This window comes from Kogia breviceps, chromosome 6, assembly GCF_026419965.1.
Source record: "Kogia breviceps isolate mKogBre1 chromosome 6, mKogBre1 haplotype 1, whole genome shotgun sequence".
Taxonomy (NCBI): Eukaryota; Metazoa; Chordata; class Mammalia; order Artiodactyla; family Physeteridae; genus Kogia; species Kogia breviceps.
This window is the reverse complement of record NC_081315.1, coordinates 35,272,719-35,290,069: the sequence shown is the minus strand read 5'-3', so window position 1 is coordinate 35,290,069 and position 17,351 is coordinate 35,272,719.

Sequence of the window (17,351 nt, the reverse complement as noted above, 5' to 3'; positions counted from 1 at the left end):
TTCCTGGTGCGCGAGGAGAGGGGATTAAGAAAGCAGCTTAAAGGAGCTCCAGAGACGGGCACGAGCCGCGGCTATCAGCATGGACCCCAGAGACGGGCATGAGACGCTAAGGCTGCTGCTGTAGCCACCAAGAAGCCTGTGTGCAAGCACAGGTCACTATCCACACTGTCCCTCCCGGAAGCCTGTGCAGCCCGCCACTGCCAGGGTCCCGAGATCCAAGGACAACTTACCCGGGAGAACGCAGGGCGCGCCTCAGGCTGCTGCAACGTCACACTGGCCTCTGCTGCTGCAGGATCGCCCCTCACTCTGTATCCCTCCCTCCGGCCTGAGTGAGCCAGAGCCCCCAAATCAGCTGCTCCTTTTACCCCATCCTGTCTGAGCTAAGAACAGATGCCCTCAGGCGACCTACATGCAGAGGCGGGGCCAAATCCAAGGCTGAACCTCAGGAGCTGTGCAAACAAAGAAGAGAAAAGGAAATTTCTCCCAGCAGCCTCAGGAGCAGCAGATTAAAGCTCCACGATCAACTTGATGTACCCTGCATCTGTGGAATACCTGAATAGACAACGAATCATCCCAAATTGCGGAGGTGGACATTGGGAGCAACGATATGTATATTCTTTCCCCTTTTTCTCTTTTTGTGAGTGTGTATGTTTATGCTTCTGTGTGTGATATTGTCTGTATAGCTTTTCTCTAACCATTTGTCCTAGGGTTCTCTCTGTCCGTTTTTGTTTTTTTGTTTTCTGGGTTTTTTTAATTACTTAAAACATTTTTTTCTTAATAATTATTTTTTATTTTAATAACTTTATTTTATTTTACTTTATTTTATTTTATCTTCTTTTTTCTTTTTTTTCCCCCCTTTTATTCTGAGCCTTGTGGAGGACAGGCTCTTGGTGCTCCAGCCAGGCGTCAGGGCTGTGCCACTGAGGTGGGAGAGCCAAGTTCAGGACACTGGTCCACAAGAGACCTCCCAGCTCTACGTAATATCAAATGGCAAAAATCTCCCAGAGATCTCCATCTCAACACCAAGACCCAGCTCCACTCAATGACCAGCAAGCTACAGTGCTGGACACCCTATGCCAAACAACTAGCAAGACAGGAACAGAAACCCACCCATTAGCAGAAAGGCTGCCTAAAATCATAATAAGTCAACAGACACCCCAAAAAACACATCAACAGACGTGGACTTGCCCACCAGAAAGAGAGATCCAGCCTCATCCACCAGAACACAGGCACCAGTCCCCTCCACCAGGAAGCCTACACAACCCACTGAACCAACCTTAGGCACTGGGGATAGACACCAAAAACAATGGGAATTATGAACCTGCAGCCTGTGACAAGGAGACCACAAACACAGTAAGTTAAGCAAAATGAGAAGACAGAGAAACATGTGACAGATGAAGGAACAAGGCAAAAACCCACCAACCTAACAAATGAACAGGAAATAGGCAGTCTACCTGACAAAGAGTTCTAAATAATGATAGTAAAGATGATCCAAAATCTTGTAAATAGAATGGAGGAAATACAAGAAATGTTTAAAAAGGACGTGGAAGAACTAATGAGCAAACAAACAGTGATGAACAACACAATAAATGAAATTAAAAATTCTCTAGAAGGGATCAATAGCAGAATAACTGAAGCAAAAGAACGGATAAATGACCTGGAAGATAAAATAGTAGAAATAACTACTGCAGAGCAGAATAAAGAAAAAAGAATGAAAAGAATTGAGGACAGCCTCAGACACCTCTGGGACAATATTAAATGCACCAACATTCGAATTATAGGGGTCCCAGAAGAAGAAGATAAAAAGAAAGGGACTGAGAAAATATTTGAAGAGATTGTAGTTGAAAACTTCCCTAATATGGGAAAGGAAATACTTAAGTCCATGAAATACAGAGAGTCCCATACAGGATAAATCCAAGGAAAAACACGCCATGACACATTAATCAAACTATCAAAAATTAAATACAAAGAACAAATATTAAAAACAGGAAGGGAAAACAATAAATAACACACAAGGGAATTTCCATAAGGTTAACCGCTGATCTTTCAGCAGAAACTCTGCAAGCCAGAAGGGAGTGGCAGAACATATTTAAAGTGATGAAGGAGAAAAACCTACAACCAAGATTACTCTACCCAGCAAGGATCTCATTCAGATTTGACAGAGAAATTAAAACCTTTACAGAGAAGCAAAAGCTAAGATAATTCAGCACCACCAAACTAGCTTTACAACAAATGCTAAAGGAACTTTTCTAGGCAGGAAACACAAGAGAAGGAAAAGACCTACAAAAACACACCCAAAACAATTAAGAAAATGGTAATAGGAACATACATATCAATAATTAACTTAAATGTAAATGGATTAATTGCTCCAACCAGAAGACATAGACTGGATGAATGGATACAAAAACACGATCCGTATATATGCCATCTACAAGAGAGCCACTTCAGACCTAGAGACACATACAGACTGAAAGGGGATGGAAAAAGATATTCCATGCAAATGGAAATCAAAAAAAAGCTGGAGTAGCAATTTTCATATCAGACAAAATAGACTTTAAAACAAAAACTATTACAAGACACAAAGAAGGACACTACAGAATGATCAAGGGATCAATCCAAGAAGAATATATAACAATTGTAAATATTTATGCACCCAACATAGGAGCACCTCAATATTTAAGGCAAATACTAATAGACATGAAAGGGGAAATCGACAGTAACACAAGCATAGCAGAGGACTTTAACACCCCACTTTCCCCAATGGACAGATCATCCAAAATCAAAATAAATAAGGAAACACAAGCTTTAAAAGATACATTAAACAAGATGGACTTAATTGATATTTATAGGGCATTCCATCCAAAAACAACAGAATACACATTCTTCTCAAGTGCTCATGGAACATTCTCCAGGATAGATCATATCTTGCGTCACAAATCAAGCCTTGGTAAATTTAAGAAAATTGAAATCATATCAAGTATCTTTTCTGACCACAATGCTATGAGACTAGATATCAATTACAGGAAAAAATCTGGAAGAAATACAAACACATGGAGGCTAAACAACACACTACCTAATAACTAAGAGATCGCTGAAGAAATCAAAGAGGAAATTGTAAAATACCTAGAAATAAATGACAATGAAAACACGACCCAAAACCTATGGGATGCAGCAAAAGCAGTTCTTAGAGGGAAGTTTATAGCTATACAAGCCTAACTTAAGAAACATCTCAAATAAACAACCTAATCTTACACCTAAAGCAATTTGAGGGAGAAGGAAAAAAAACCCAAAGTTAACAGAAGGAAGAAATCATCAAGATCAGATCAGAAATAAATGAAAAAGAAATGAAGGAAATTATAACAATGATCAATAAAACTAAAAGCTGGTTCTTTGAGAAGATAAACAAAATTGATAAACCATTAGCCACACTCACCAAGAAAAAAAGGGAGAAGACTTAAATCAATAGAAATAGAAATGAAGAAGAAGAAGTAACAACTGACACTGCAGAAATACAAAGGATCATGAGAGATTACTACAAGCAACCTTATGCCAATAAAATGGACAACCTGGAAGAAATGGACGAATTCTTAGAAATGCACAACCTTCCGAGACTGAACCAGGGAGAAATAGAAAATATGAACAGACCAATCACAAGCACTGAAGTTGAAACTGTGATTAAAAATATTCCAACAAACAGAAACCCAGGACCAGATGGCTTCATAGGCGAATTCTATCAAACATTTAGAGAAAAGCTAACACCTCTCCTTCTCAAACTCTTCCAAAATATAGCAGAGGGAGGAACACTCCCAAACTCATTCTGAGAGGCCACCATCACCCTGATACCAAAACCAGACAAAGATGTCACAAAGAAAGAAAACTACAGGCCAATATCACTGATGAACATAGATGCAAAAATCCTCAACAAAATAGTAGCAAACAGAATCCAACAGCACAGTAAAGGGATCATACACCATGAGTAAGATGGGTTTATACCAGGAATGCAAGGTTCTTCAATATTTGCAAATCAATCAATGTGATTCACCATATTAACAAATTGAAGGAGAAAAATCATATGATCATCGCAATAGGTGCAGAGAAAGATGTTGACAAAATTCAACACCCATTTATGTTAAAAACCCTCCAGAAAGTAGGCATAGAGGGAACTTTCCTCAACATCATAGAAACCATATATGAAAAACCCACAGCCAACATCATCCTCAATGGTGAAAAACCATTTCCACTAAGATCAGGAAGAAGACAAGGTTGCCCACTGTCACTACTATTATTCAACATAGTTTTGGAAGTTTTAGCCACAGCAATCAGAGAAGAAAAAGAAATAAAAATAATCCAAATCGGAAAAGAAGTAAAGCTGTCACTGTTTGCAGATGACATGATACTATACATAGAAAATCCTAAAGATGCTACCAGAAAAGTACTAGAACTAATTGATGAATTTGGTATAGTAGCAGGATACAAAATTAATGCACAGAAATCTCTGACATTCCTATACACTAATGATGAAAAATCTGAAAGTGAAATTAAGAAAACACTCCCATTTACCACTGCAACAAAAAGAATAAAATATCTAGGAATAAACCTACCCAAGGAGACAAAAGACCTGTATGCAGAAAATTATAAGACACTGATGAAAGAAATTAAAGATGATACAAATAGATGGAGAGATATACCATGTTCTTGGATTGGAAGAATCAACATTGTGAAAATGACTCTACTACCCAAAGCAATCTACAGATTTATGCAATCCCTATCAAACTACCACTGGCATTTTTTACAGAACTAGAACAAAAAATTTCAGAATTTGTATGGAAACACAAAAGACCCTGAATAGCCAAAGCGATCTTGAGAAAGAAAAATGGACCTGGAGGAATCATGCTCCCTGACTTCAGACTATACTACAAAGCTACAGTAAGCAAGAGAGTATGGTACTGGTACAAAAACAGAAATATAGATCAATGGAACAGGATAGAAAGCCCAGAGATAAACCCATGCACATAGGGTCACCTTAACTTTGATAAAGGAAGCAAGAATATACAGTGGAGTAAAGACACCCTTTTCAATAAGTGGTGCTGGGAATAATGGACAGCTACATGTAAAAGAATGAAATTAGAACACTCCCTAACACCATACACAAAAATAAACTCAAAATGGATTAAAGACCTAAATGTAAAGCCAGACACCATCAAATCTTAGAGGAAAACATAGGCAGAACACTCTATGACATAAATCACAGCAAGATCCTTTTTGACCCACCTCCTAGAGAAATGGAAATGAAAACAAAAACAAACAAATGGGACCTAATGAAACTTAAAAGCTTTTGCACAGCAAAGGAAACCATAAACAAGACTAAAAGACAACCCTCAGAATGGGAGAAAATATTTGCAAGTGAAGCAACTGACAAAGAATTAATCTCCAAAACGTACAAACAACTAATACAGCTCAATATCAGAAAAACAAACAACCCAATTCACAAATGGGCAGAAGACCTAAATAGACATTTCTCCAAAGAAGGTATACAGATTGCCAGCAAACACATGAAAGAATGCTCAGCATCATTAATCGTTCGAGAAATGCATATCAAAGCTACAATGAGATATCATCTCACACCAGTCAGAATGGCAATCATTAAATAATCTACAAACAATAAATGCTGGATAGGGTGTGGAGAAAAGTGGACCCTATTGCACTGTTTGTGGGAATGTAAATTGATCCAGCCACTATGGAGAACAGAATGGAGGTTCCTTAAAAAACTAAAAATAGAACTACCATATGACCTAGCAATCCCACTACTGGGCATACACACTCAGAAAACCATAATTCAAAAAGAGTCATGTACCAAAATGTTCATTGTAGCTCTATATACAGTAGCCAGGACATGGAAGCAACCTAAGTGTCCATCAACAGATGAATGGATAAAGAAGATGTGGCACATATATACAATGGAATATTATTCAGCCATAAAAAGGAATGAAACGTAATTATTTGTAGTGAGGTGGATGTACCTAGAGACTGTCATACAGAGTGAAATAAGTCATAAAGAGAAAAACAAATACTGTATGCTAACACATATATATGGAATCTAAAAAAAAAAAAAAAAAGTAATGGTCAGAAGAACCTAGGGGCAAATGGGAACATAGATGCGGACATACTAGTGAATGGACTTGATGATATGGGGAGGGGGAGGGTAAGCTGGGACAAAGAGAGTGGCATGGACATATATACACTACCAAACGTAAAGTAGATAGCTAGTGGGAAGCAGCCGCATAGCACAGGGAGATCAGCTCAGTGCTTAGTGACTACCTAGAGGGCTGGGATAGGGAGGGTGGGAGGGAGGGAGATGCAAGAGGGAAGAGATGTGGGGACATATGTATATGTATAACTGATTCACTTTGTTATAAAGCAGAAACTGACAGATCATTGTAAAGTAATTATGTTCTAATAAAGATGTTAAAAAAACAACAACAACAAATAGAAGCTTCATGGGATATGACATTACTTAGTCTCTTAATTGGCTTAAAACCTAGATTCAGAAGTGAAGCATAATTTACAGACTATTTAGTACAATGTAACACATTTTCCATTTGGGGAAGCTGAGGCCTAGAGATGATTGTGTTCTCCAGTATAATAAAGCTAGTAGTCATGTCAAACTCATGTCTTCTAACTTCTAGTATGCTATTTTTCTCAGTGCCAGAGTACCTCCCCATTGATTGTATTTTAATTCTTAACTAGATTTATTATTTATATATTCATCTCTTCACTTATTCATTCTTCATTTATTTTACCATTTATTTTCTTAGAGAATCTTATCAGTGTGTCTTCAAGTCATTCAAAACCAACAGTGGACCAAAGTAGGAAGGCTAGACCTCAAGGAGATTTACAAGCTTTCAAATCTATCTTGCCATGATAACATAGTTCCTCTGAGTAGGACAAATGGAGGAAGTAGATGCAGGAAGATCACATCCCTGCCACCAAGATGTACACAAACTCACACTATTACAGGCTGTGAGACACTAGGCAGAAGAGTGGTTCAACACTCATTGATACACTGCTTCAAGTGCCATGGCAGTCATGTCCACAAATGCAATACAAGGAGCTGTTAACATCTAGCGTGAAATGGTGGCCAACAGATGGGGTGATCAGCTGTCAGAGTGTTTCTTCTTTTGTGAAAACTTTTGGGGAATGTAATAGGTGCGCAAGGCCAAATTACAAAAGCTGCAGGATCCATGGGTTAAGGCTGTAACTACTTAATCCTATATGAATAAACTTGCAACTTAATATCAACTTTTATGACTATGAACAACCAAGGCATGAAAACAAATATGCATCATCAATCTCCCATTCTGGAGAGGTCCTATTAGTGATTTGCATAATATTACTACAGATCTGAAAGGAAATATACTCAGTAAAGCCTTCGGAATCTAACCTGTATGTAGGTAGAGATGCTCAAGCATTTGTTTCCTGCTTTACCTGCACCCATAAAACAGACACTGGTATATTAATTTTCTGTTGCTGCATAACAAATTACCACAAAGTTAGCAGCTTAAAACAACAGTCACTTATTCACTCACAGTTCTGTATGTGGCATGGTTGAGTTCTCTGCTCAGGATCTCAGGAGGGTGAAGTCAAGGTGTTGGTTGAGGCTGCAATCTCATCTGACATATGTGACCCTCTTCCAGGCTCACTTAGGTTTGAGGCAGAGCTCAGTTCCTTGAAGCTGAATTGGGGTTCCTGTTCCCTTGCTGGCTGTCAGTCAGAGGCCTCTCAGCTCCTAAATGTCACCCATATTCTTTGCCATGTAGCCCACTCCATCTTCAAAGCCAGCAATGGGGAATCTCCCTCCCATCAAATTTCTTTTTTTTTTTTTTTTTTGGTGGTACGCGGGCCTCTCACTGTTGTGGCCTCTCCCATTGCGGAGCACAGGCTCCGGACGCGCAGGCTCAGCGGCCATGGCTCACGGGCCCAGCCGCTCCGCGGCACGTGGGATCTTCCCGGACCCGGGCACGAACCCGTGTTCCCTGCATCGGCAGGCGGATTCTCAACCACTGCGCCACCAGGGAAGCCCCTCATCAAATTTCTTTCACATTCTGAATCTCTTCCTCCAGGTAGAGCCTTGTTCTATTTTAAGGTGTCACCTGATTAGGTTAGACCTACAAATTAGAATCTCTCCATTTAAAAGTCAACTGACTTGAGACCTTCATTATATCTGCAAAATTCCCTCACAGCAGCACCTAGGTTAGTGTTTGAATAACTGGGTGAAGGCGTGTATACCCCAAGGGTTGGGAATCTTGGAGGATTTTAGAAGTTTTTCACAACTGAAAATATTATGACTTTCATTAAAAGGGACAAATCTACAGCCTTCAAAGAAAAGCATGTGAGATTTAAAATCTCTAATTTTTGTGGAGTTGGGGCAGAACTATTTCATTAAAAGGGAATTCTATTTTAAGCATAAAATTAGAAGATGACTTTTATTCTAGTAACAACTTGGGGGAATACAAAGTGAACTCTTCTAAATTAAAGTAGGAAAAAAGCTAAAAGTAGTCCCTGATCATGACATAATTAGCACTTTGCATTCCTTTAAGGATAGGGCAAATACAGAAGGTATTTATTGAGTAACATAACCTGTAATCGGCGTGAAATCCAATTTATCATATCCATTACACCTTCATTAACTTTAATTATTCAGTGTTTAGAAGGGTGTATTTATGGCATGATTTTTCCAAAGATGTTATCAATAAAAACAGTGATAATATGAATCATTTTGTGACTTTGCTTTCTGCAGTCTTGAAGACCAAAAGATATACACCTTGAAGAATATATAGAGCAGTATGAATTGTTAATGATCAGAGTTGGTCTATTCATTTCCTTAGTAACAAAACTCTAAACTGGGGACTTCCCTGGTGGTCCAGTGATTAAGACTCCACGCTCCCAATGCAAGGAGACTGGGTTTGATCCCTGGTCAGGGAACTAGATCCCGCATGCCACAACTAAAGATCCCACACGTGGCAACGAAGATTCCATGTGCCGCAACTAAGACCTGGCACAGCCAAATAAATAAATATTTTAAAAAAGAAACAAACAAACAAAAAACCCCTCTAAGCTGATGACTTCTATATATATGAGTTCAGAGATGACTTAACAGAAGACATCATGGACCCCCTCTTCCACATGGATCTTCCTTTTCCTATAAAGACCTCCCTTGAAGGCAGCAACTTTGGCTCACTCCACAGTCAACTACATGCCCTTTATCATTTTGCTATAAGCTCCAAATCTTTCCTTTTCAGGATTATTTTTTTGCTTTCCTGTAGTTACCATTATGGTAACCATTATGTTACCATTATGGTAACATTACCATGTTACCATTATACAAATGTAGATACATGTGATTATTATAAAAATGCCAATTTACAGAAAGGTTATGTTCCCATAAATCTTCATAGAGTTTTCTGGTGTTTAAGATATACTATCTGATTTAAAAAGGAATTATTGGTTAGTTTCCCAGGCCAACCTACAAGTCTACTGAACGCCTAATATAAACTGTCAAAGGTGCTAAATGGATTGAATTCCTGGGAGACGGTGCAGAAAATTTGCTCCTCTTTTCCTAGCCTGGCTCCCATCCCTGGAGGAAAGTTCTTATAGAACTAAAGTGCCAAACTCTCCTTCCACCAATGAAAGTTGTCTTTCCCTTTGAGTGGCTGAACTCAGTCATTTGTTACAGAAAAGCAACCTTTTGTGGTGAACTAATATGCTCTGATATTCCTGTGACTATTTTAGAATGACCATTTAGTATTAAAAGTGATAAGAACAAGAGCTACTATTTAGTAAGTGCTGACTTCGTAGAATGTGTTGATTTTATCCTTTAAATTCTCTTGTCAGTAGAATTATTTATCTTCATTTTACAAGTGAACAACTTGCTCAATTCATGCAGCCAGAAGCAGAGGCAGAACCTAGCTCTGGCCACAGTGACTCAGAAGCCCTTTTTTCTGTAGTATCATATTTTCTTTTGAGAGTAATTTTTTCCCTTTTACAGAACAGGCTTCCTATTAATCCAAATAAATAATGTGTGGAATATCAAGAAGCATAAAAGGCAGGTGAAGAGTTTTATGACGTGAAAGCAGAGGTTGGTTTACTGACCGGAGGGACCACCCATGTCCATTGTGGTCAAGTCTTGAATTTGTTTTTGTTTTCACTTCTTCCTTTCTACTGGCTTTAAATTCTTGTGAACTCTCAAGAAGTTAGTATTCCCTTATCCCTCTCCAGACAGTAGCAGAGGTCATCTAGAAGGGAGGAGGAGGAAGGAAAGAGAGCTGTGAAAGCAGGCATGTACGAGGAGAATTAATTACCATATTTGGGCTTGTTTGTAAACTTTGGAGGCTTTTATTTAATTTGACACTTTTTCCATGCTGCCACATGTTCCCTATAAGTTTTATTTCTTGAGATATTATGTGTACACCTATCTTCTTGCCCCAAGGTGCGGAAGATCTTGAAGACAGTGAGTAAGTCATGTACAGCATTGAGGCATTTCTCAAGATGTGTTCCCAGGTAGTGAGGTAAAGGGAGGCTTACCATATTTAAATAAGTTTGGAAAAAAATGGGTTAAAGAAAGTTAAATAGGATTCTCACGTCTAGAAGTCTTAGAGCCTTTAATGGTTTTAAAAGGGAGTAAAGGTGAGGCAACATTTCTGCCTTGGTTTTGCATATATCCTGTTCACTGATACAACCCCAGTACCAAATACATTATCTGACTCTTGGTAAATACTTGAATACTATTTAATGAATTGGACTGAAATAAAAGTTTTCCAAATGTGCTCATTAAAAATCACCCTATCTAGTGGCATCTCATGGGATTCTGATGTTCCACAGAACACAGTTTTGAAAACATGGCTCTAGATGTATTTACACCAGTGTGCTGCTCCATGGAATGCTTTATTGTCAGGAGGTTAAAAAAAAAAAAAAGAAACAAAGAAAACTTCTGATATTCCTTCTATATTTAACTCCCAGATATGAATGAAGTGAGGGTTGGGACAAAGAGAGAGAGGCAAAATTGAATAAAATGCCACTGTGAGTCTAGATCAAAGAACATCTTCTGTAGAAAATAATGAAGAGTTTCAGGCTGAGCTGAATTCAGGGGACTCAGGAAAAGAAAATGAGGATGCCAGAAAAGACAAGACTCAACTTCTTCACGTATCTAGGGAAATGCCTTCACCCTGGTCCCAGGGGTGGAAATTAGGCACACTGGCAAAAAGGGAGCATAACTGAGAATTTTGAGCTGAAAGAACACGTGACCCAAAGGGGATTGAGAATACCTCTCCTGGATTCCTCATGGATGTACTTCTTCCTCTTGGAGGGAGTATCTCCTGACAGTTCCTGACAGGAACACAATTACTCACTTCTTTTCACATCTGACCTGCTGGGCTGGATTTATTCAAAATCCTGGCAGCTCTATCTTTCCTCTAGCATCTACCCAGCCCTAGTGAGTTAAATTAATTTCAGATTCTAATCCCTCTAGGTTTCCCTGTCCTGATTCAGTAAGGAGGCATTCTCTAGCCTTATTCTAAGAAATGACTGGCATTTAATTCTCTCACCTTCATATATAAGCAAAATAGGGAGTTTTATTGTGCTAGTTTAGCACAGTCTTTTCATTTTACTTTATTTTATATATATATATATTTTTTTTTTTTTTTTTTTTGGCTGCGTTGGGTCTTAATTGCAGCATGTGGCCTCCTCTTTGCAGCATGTGGGATCTTTTCGTTGCGGCACAGGCTCTTTGTTGTGGCACACGGGCTTCTCTCTAGTTGTGGCGTGCGGGCTCCATGGCGCATGGGCCCTGTAGTTTGCAGCACGCGGGCTCTCTCGTTAAGACGCACGAGCTCAATAGTTGAGGCACGCGGGCATGTGGCCCACGGGCATGGCCCCCGCGGCATGTGGGATCTTAGTTCCCTGACCAGGGATGGAACCCGCGTCCCCTGCATTGGAAGGCGGATTCTTTACCACTGGACCACCAGGGAGGTCCCACAATGTCTTTCTTAAATGGTGTTGAACTTAGATTTTGCTTTAGAGGTAGAGCATAGTCACATGTTAGTTTAAATTAATGCAACATGATTGAACTCACTTCTACTGGGGGTGGTATAGTATTAAGGATGAGTCCAATCTCGAGCTGAACTACCAGAGTTCAAATCCTAGCCCTGCCACTTGCTAGCTCTGTAATAGGTGGCAACATATTTGACCATTTTTTGTTTTAGTTCCCCCATTTGTAAAATAGAGATGAAATTAATACCTACCTCACAGGATTTCCATAAAAATTAAGTGCATCAATTCATGTGAAATGACCAGCACATAGTAAATGCTATATAAATATGAGCTATTATCAGTATTTTGGTTCTTCTTAATATTACATACTTGTTAGAAATTCACCATGCTGAGAAAGTGGGCATTTCACCCTGAGAATATTCATGGTAGGTAATTTTTATACTAGTAGCATTTTGGAATTTAGGATCATCTTGGAGTGGCCCCACAAGAGATAGCTTAGATAGGTAGTATATTAGGAAATCCCCAAAATATTTTAAATGCAATGTTAATCAACAAAAAATGTGTCCTGGGTGGCCCTGAGTGACACAATGAAATGGAAATCCTGTTTTACAAGTACACTATTAATAAGGGAAAAAGAGATTCAGTAATAAAACAAATTTATTACAGAATGTTCTAATTTACTAGAAAAGGTAGACAGCTCCACATGTTATGGAGTTGTGTGATGTGTGTGTTCGGTTTAGTCTAACATGTTTTTGACACAAAGTGCAGTCCCACCTATTAAGGTTTGTAAAATATGTCTCAGGTTGAGGTTAAGGTCTAGGCTAGGAGTCTATACATGTGTGCAAAATGAGTTGTTTGTATACAAATGCCTGGATCAGAGTCTTATATACCATAAATATGTCCTAGCAAACTACTGAGAATTAATCATATATTGCAATATTTCTTATTCCTCCTTTGTCCTTTAATTTGTCCTTTTATGTATCCATTCAACTATTCATCCATCTGTCCATTTACCCAACTATTTTTCTTTTCCACAATGTTTCATTGAGTATTATGTTTTAAGGAATCATGCAGGGCTTAGGGAGGCAAAGATGAATAAAATACGGTTTCTACCCTCATGTAACTCATGATACAACATATAATGCTTTTGTTTCAATCTGTACCATGTGGATGATAATAAGTATTGTAAACTTCTTTTCTATAAATATTTAAAATATCATGAATAATGAATTTCCATTAAGGTAACAAAAATGAGAGTTAAAGATTATGAAATAATAGAATATATATATTATAAAATAATAGAATATATATATATATATATATAGGTCTCTGCCTCCAGTTCCTTCTAAAACCCTTGTAATTTCCCAAGTGATGAAGAGCACTAGGAACATCTTTTGTTCTAATATTTGGTCTTTGGCCCCAGTTCCTGAGATAGAGGTCTTAAAGCCCTTGGAGTTTCCTGGGTGATAGCAGTGTCTTTTATTCCAGTGAGATACTCTTGATGGGCTCCTAGATGGCTTCAAAATGGGGCTAGTCTTTCTGGGGGCCAGAAAGATGAAGCCATGATTAGAAGCTTGGAACTTTAATCTCCACCACCCCCGTCTATCCTCTGGGAAGAGAAGGGGGCTGGAGATCGAGTTAATAATCATTCATACCTATGTGATGAAGCCTCCACAAAAATCCCAGTCGTATATGATGAAAGAGCTTCTGGGTTGGTGTACACAACTACGTGCTGGGAGGAGGGAGCATCTCAACTCTTGGAGGACAGGATCTCCTGCCTTGGGGACCCTTCTAGACCTCACCATATATATTGCCTCATCTGGCTGTTTATACATATCCTTTAATAACCTTTGTAATAAACTGGTAATCTAGTAGGTAAACTGTTTTCCTGAGTTCTGCGGTCACTCTAGCAAATTAATCAAATGGGAGGAGGGGATTGTAGGAAGCTCCATTTTATAGCCCGCCAGTCAAGAACACAGGTAACAACTGGGACTTGGGATTGACATCTGAAGTGGTGGCATGGGCAGTCTTATGGGACTGAGCCCTTAAACTGTGGGGCCTGCACTAACTCTGGTTAGTGTCATAATTGAATTGAATTGTAAGATTCCCAGCTGGTGTTGGAGAATTGCTTGGAGGAAAACCCTACCCAGCTGATGTCAGAAATATTGTATGTGGTTTTTTCAAGACAAAGATTTTTTTTTTTTAATTCCTTGAAGTTTTTACCTGCATGGACAAACCTCCTCTAGGCCTATTTGTATTGCAGATCTGACCTACCTTTTAGAGTCAAAGGACTTTGGCTTCAGTCCATGCTTATAACTCTTTAACATGTATCTTGAGAAGTTAATGAAACCTCTCTGAATTTCAGTTTTCTCACCTGTAAAATGGTGATAATAAATACTACCCAAGGATGTGAGGCAATGAAATGAGTATATGAAAGACTCTAGCACATATCAAATTCCTACTCGAGGTCAGGAGTTTTCATAGGAGCTATCTGATGTATTTGTTGCCACTTCTTGGTGAGGTGTATCTTATCACCATTCACTAATGAGGAACTGAGGATCAGAGAGGAAAATTAACAGAGGTTACAAAGCTAAGGGGAGGCCTTATCTTTCTGACTTCAAATCTATTAGTACCATTCATAACCAGACCACTCTGATAATGAATATCAAAGCCTTTAGTAGTCTGCTGTTCAGTTGTTGCTTATATTACTTTTGTATATGTAGTGAGTCAATTTCCTATTGTTGCCCAGATGTTTCAGAGGCACAGTTATGAATGTATTGGGGGTAAGATGGTGTGTATAGCTTGGGTTTAAAGCTCAGTAACTCTATAATCTAGGGCTGCTTTCTTTTTCTGTAAAATGGGATAATAATAGCTAACTTATATGAGGATTGTAAATAAATGAGATAATATATGGAAAATGATGAATATTTTGTGAATAGGTAATAAATGGTAGATGCTATTACAGTAATTACAAATAAACTACCACCTACTATAGATTCATATATGCTTATCTGAACATAAATTTCTATTATCTTGGTTTCCAAGTATTTTGTATACGTATTTGCCAGCCTCCCTATTTTATCTACAAATACATTATTCTTTGTGTGACAATTGGAAAGAAGAAAAGCAAAAGAAAGAAGAGGATGCTATAAACTAGCCTTTAAATCTCAATGATATGAATACATATATAGATAAAACTTTACTGCATAGCTAACATTATGAATCTCTTACTCAAATTTTAAATTAAAAGGGAAAAATTGATTTTTTCTCTTGAAAAAGAAAAAAACAGGATATCCTAATAGTTAAGCTCAAGCTTGAGTTCTAGACTGTCTCAAATCCCAGCTTCCACTCATTAGCCTGTGATGTAGGGCTAGTTACTTTTTCATCTATAAAATGGAGATAATAATAGTACCTAATCATAGAATTGTTGTGAGAATTAAATGAGGTAATACAATGTGGTGCATATGTGGCACCCAGCAAGCACTATGAGTTTGCTAAAAACTAACAAAACAGTAACATTTAATTGATAATTTACACAAAGTTTAGTGATCAGTAAGTAACATGGAGGTTTTACCTTGTTATTTTGGCTTTAACTCTGAAGATATAGTTTTTGAGTATATTAGAGAATGAACTTGGCAAATTAACAAGTTGATTTAAATGAGTATTCAAAATGAAATTAAAATGTACAACATGAGTGCTTGCAAAGCATTTTCTCTAAATGAGGATAATGACAGGAGAAATCTAATTTTTGCATTTATTAAGCAATGCTGAAAATAATGGCAATAGGAAGAGAGAGATGCCAGTCATCTAGGAACAGGATAGCAATCTCATATGAAGAAGTCATTTGATATTTTATCTTTTATAAGAGAAATAATAGAGATTTTCAGTGAATATATCACCCAACTAATCAATTTATAGGAAAGAGTAGGGGTATGTGTATTGCTAAAGGCAAATGCAAATGGATATTCACAGCAAAGTTGGAACACTAAATACTATCTCTGAAAGGTAGAGAGGAGGGTCAGAAACCCATAGAAAAGAGAACCAAGTTTCAACAGACCAGAAACAGCAAAGATAAGAATCAAGTACATTTTGACACAGCTTCCACACTGAGTTTCTTGTTAGTGGAGAAGTAAGGATGGCCGACACGACTATAGAATGTACTGTAAAATTAGTGTAGGTGAGACCTAGGGCGTCATAGTAATTATTAAGCGTTTGCTTTGCCTCAATCCTTAAGACTGCCTGGCCATCTCCTGCAAATCCTCCAAATCCTGGATTAATGTTCCATTAGTTTATCTTAAAGAAACCATAAACATTCAGTGTTTCTCACTGTCCTCTTTCTTTGTCATGGATATCCTGAACAATTGCACTGACCCCCAATATTACTCCTATAATTTACTTCCCTTAAACTGAAAACATTCCTCTAAACACATAAATATGCATTAGAAAAGAAGACTTTTGGTGTCCATAATCATGAGACTTGATTTTTTATTTATTTATTATTATTTTTTTTGCGGTATGCGGGCCTCTCACTGTTGTGGCCTCTCCCGTTGCGGAGCACAGGCTCCGGACGCGCAGGCCTAGTGGCCATGGCTCACGGGCTTAGTTGCTCCACGGCATGTGGGATCTTCCCGGACCAGGGCACGAACCCGTGTCTCCTGCATCGGCAGACAGACTCTCAACCACTGAGCCACTACGCAAGCCCCCGAGACTTGATTTTTTTAAAGAATAATTTGGGGGGCTTCCCTGGTGGCGCAGTGGTTGAGAGTCCGCCTGCCGATGCAGGGGACACGGGTTCGTGCCCCTGTCCGGGAAGATCCCACATGCCGCGGAGCAGCTGGGCCCGTGAGCCATGGCCGCTGGGCCTGCGCGTCTGGAGCCTGTGCTCCGCAATGGGAGAGGCCACAATGGTGAGAGGCCCACGTATAGCAAAAAAAAAAAAAAAAAAAAAGAAAGAAAACAATCAGATATTCTTAAAACCGAGATTCATAATATGACTCAGGAAATACTCCTTAAATTTTTGTTGAACAACAGCTATCTCCATGTATCAGGGGTATAGTGAGTTTATTAATACCTAATCATTTAACTTTCAAAAAATACCTATTTCTCAGAGTACATACAAATAAATTCTTATCAAACCAGATTTTTTCCCTAAATGACTTAATGTAATAAGAGTAATTTAATTTATATTTATGTAATATATATTTATACATATATATCTCTATATTTATATACATATGTGTGTATGTGTGTGTGTGTGTGTGTGTATGTGTATATATATATACATATATACACACACACAGAGGGGG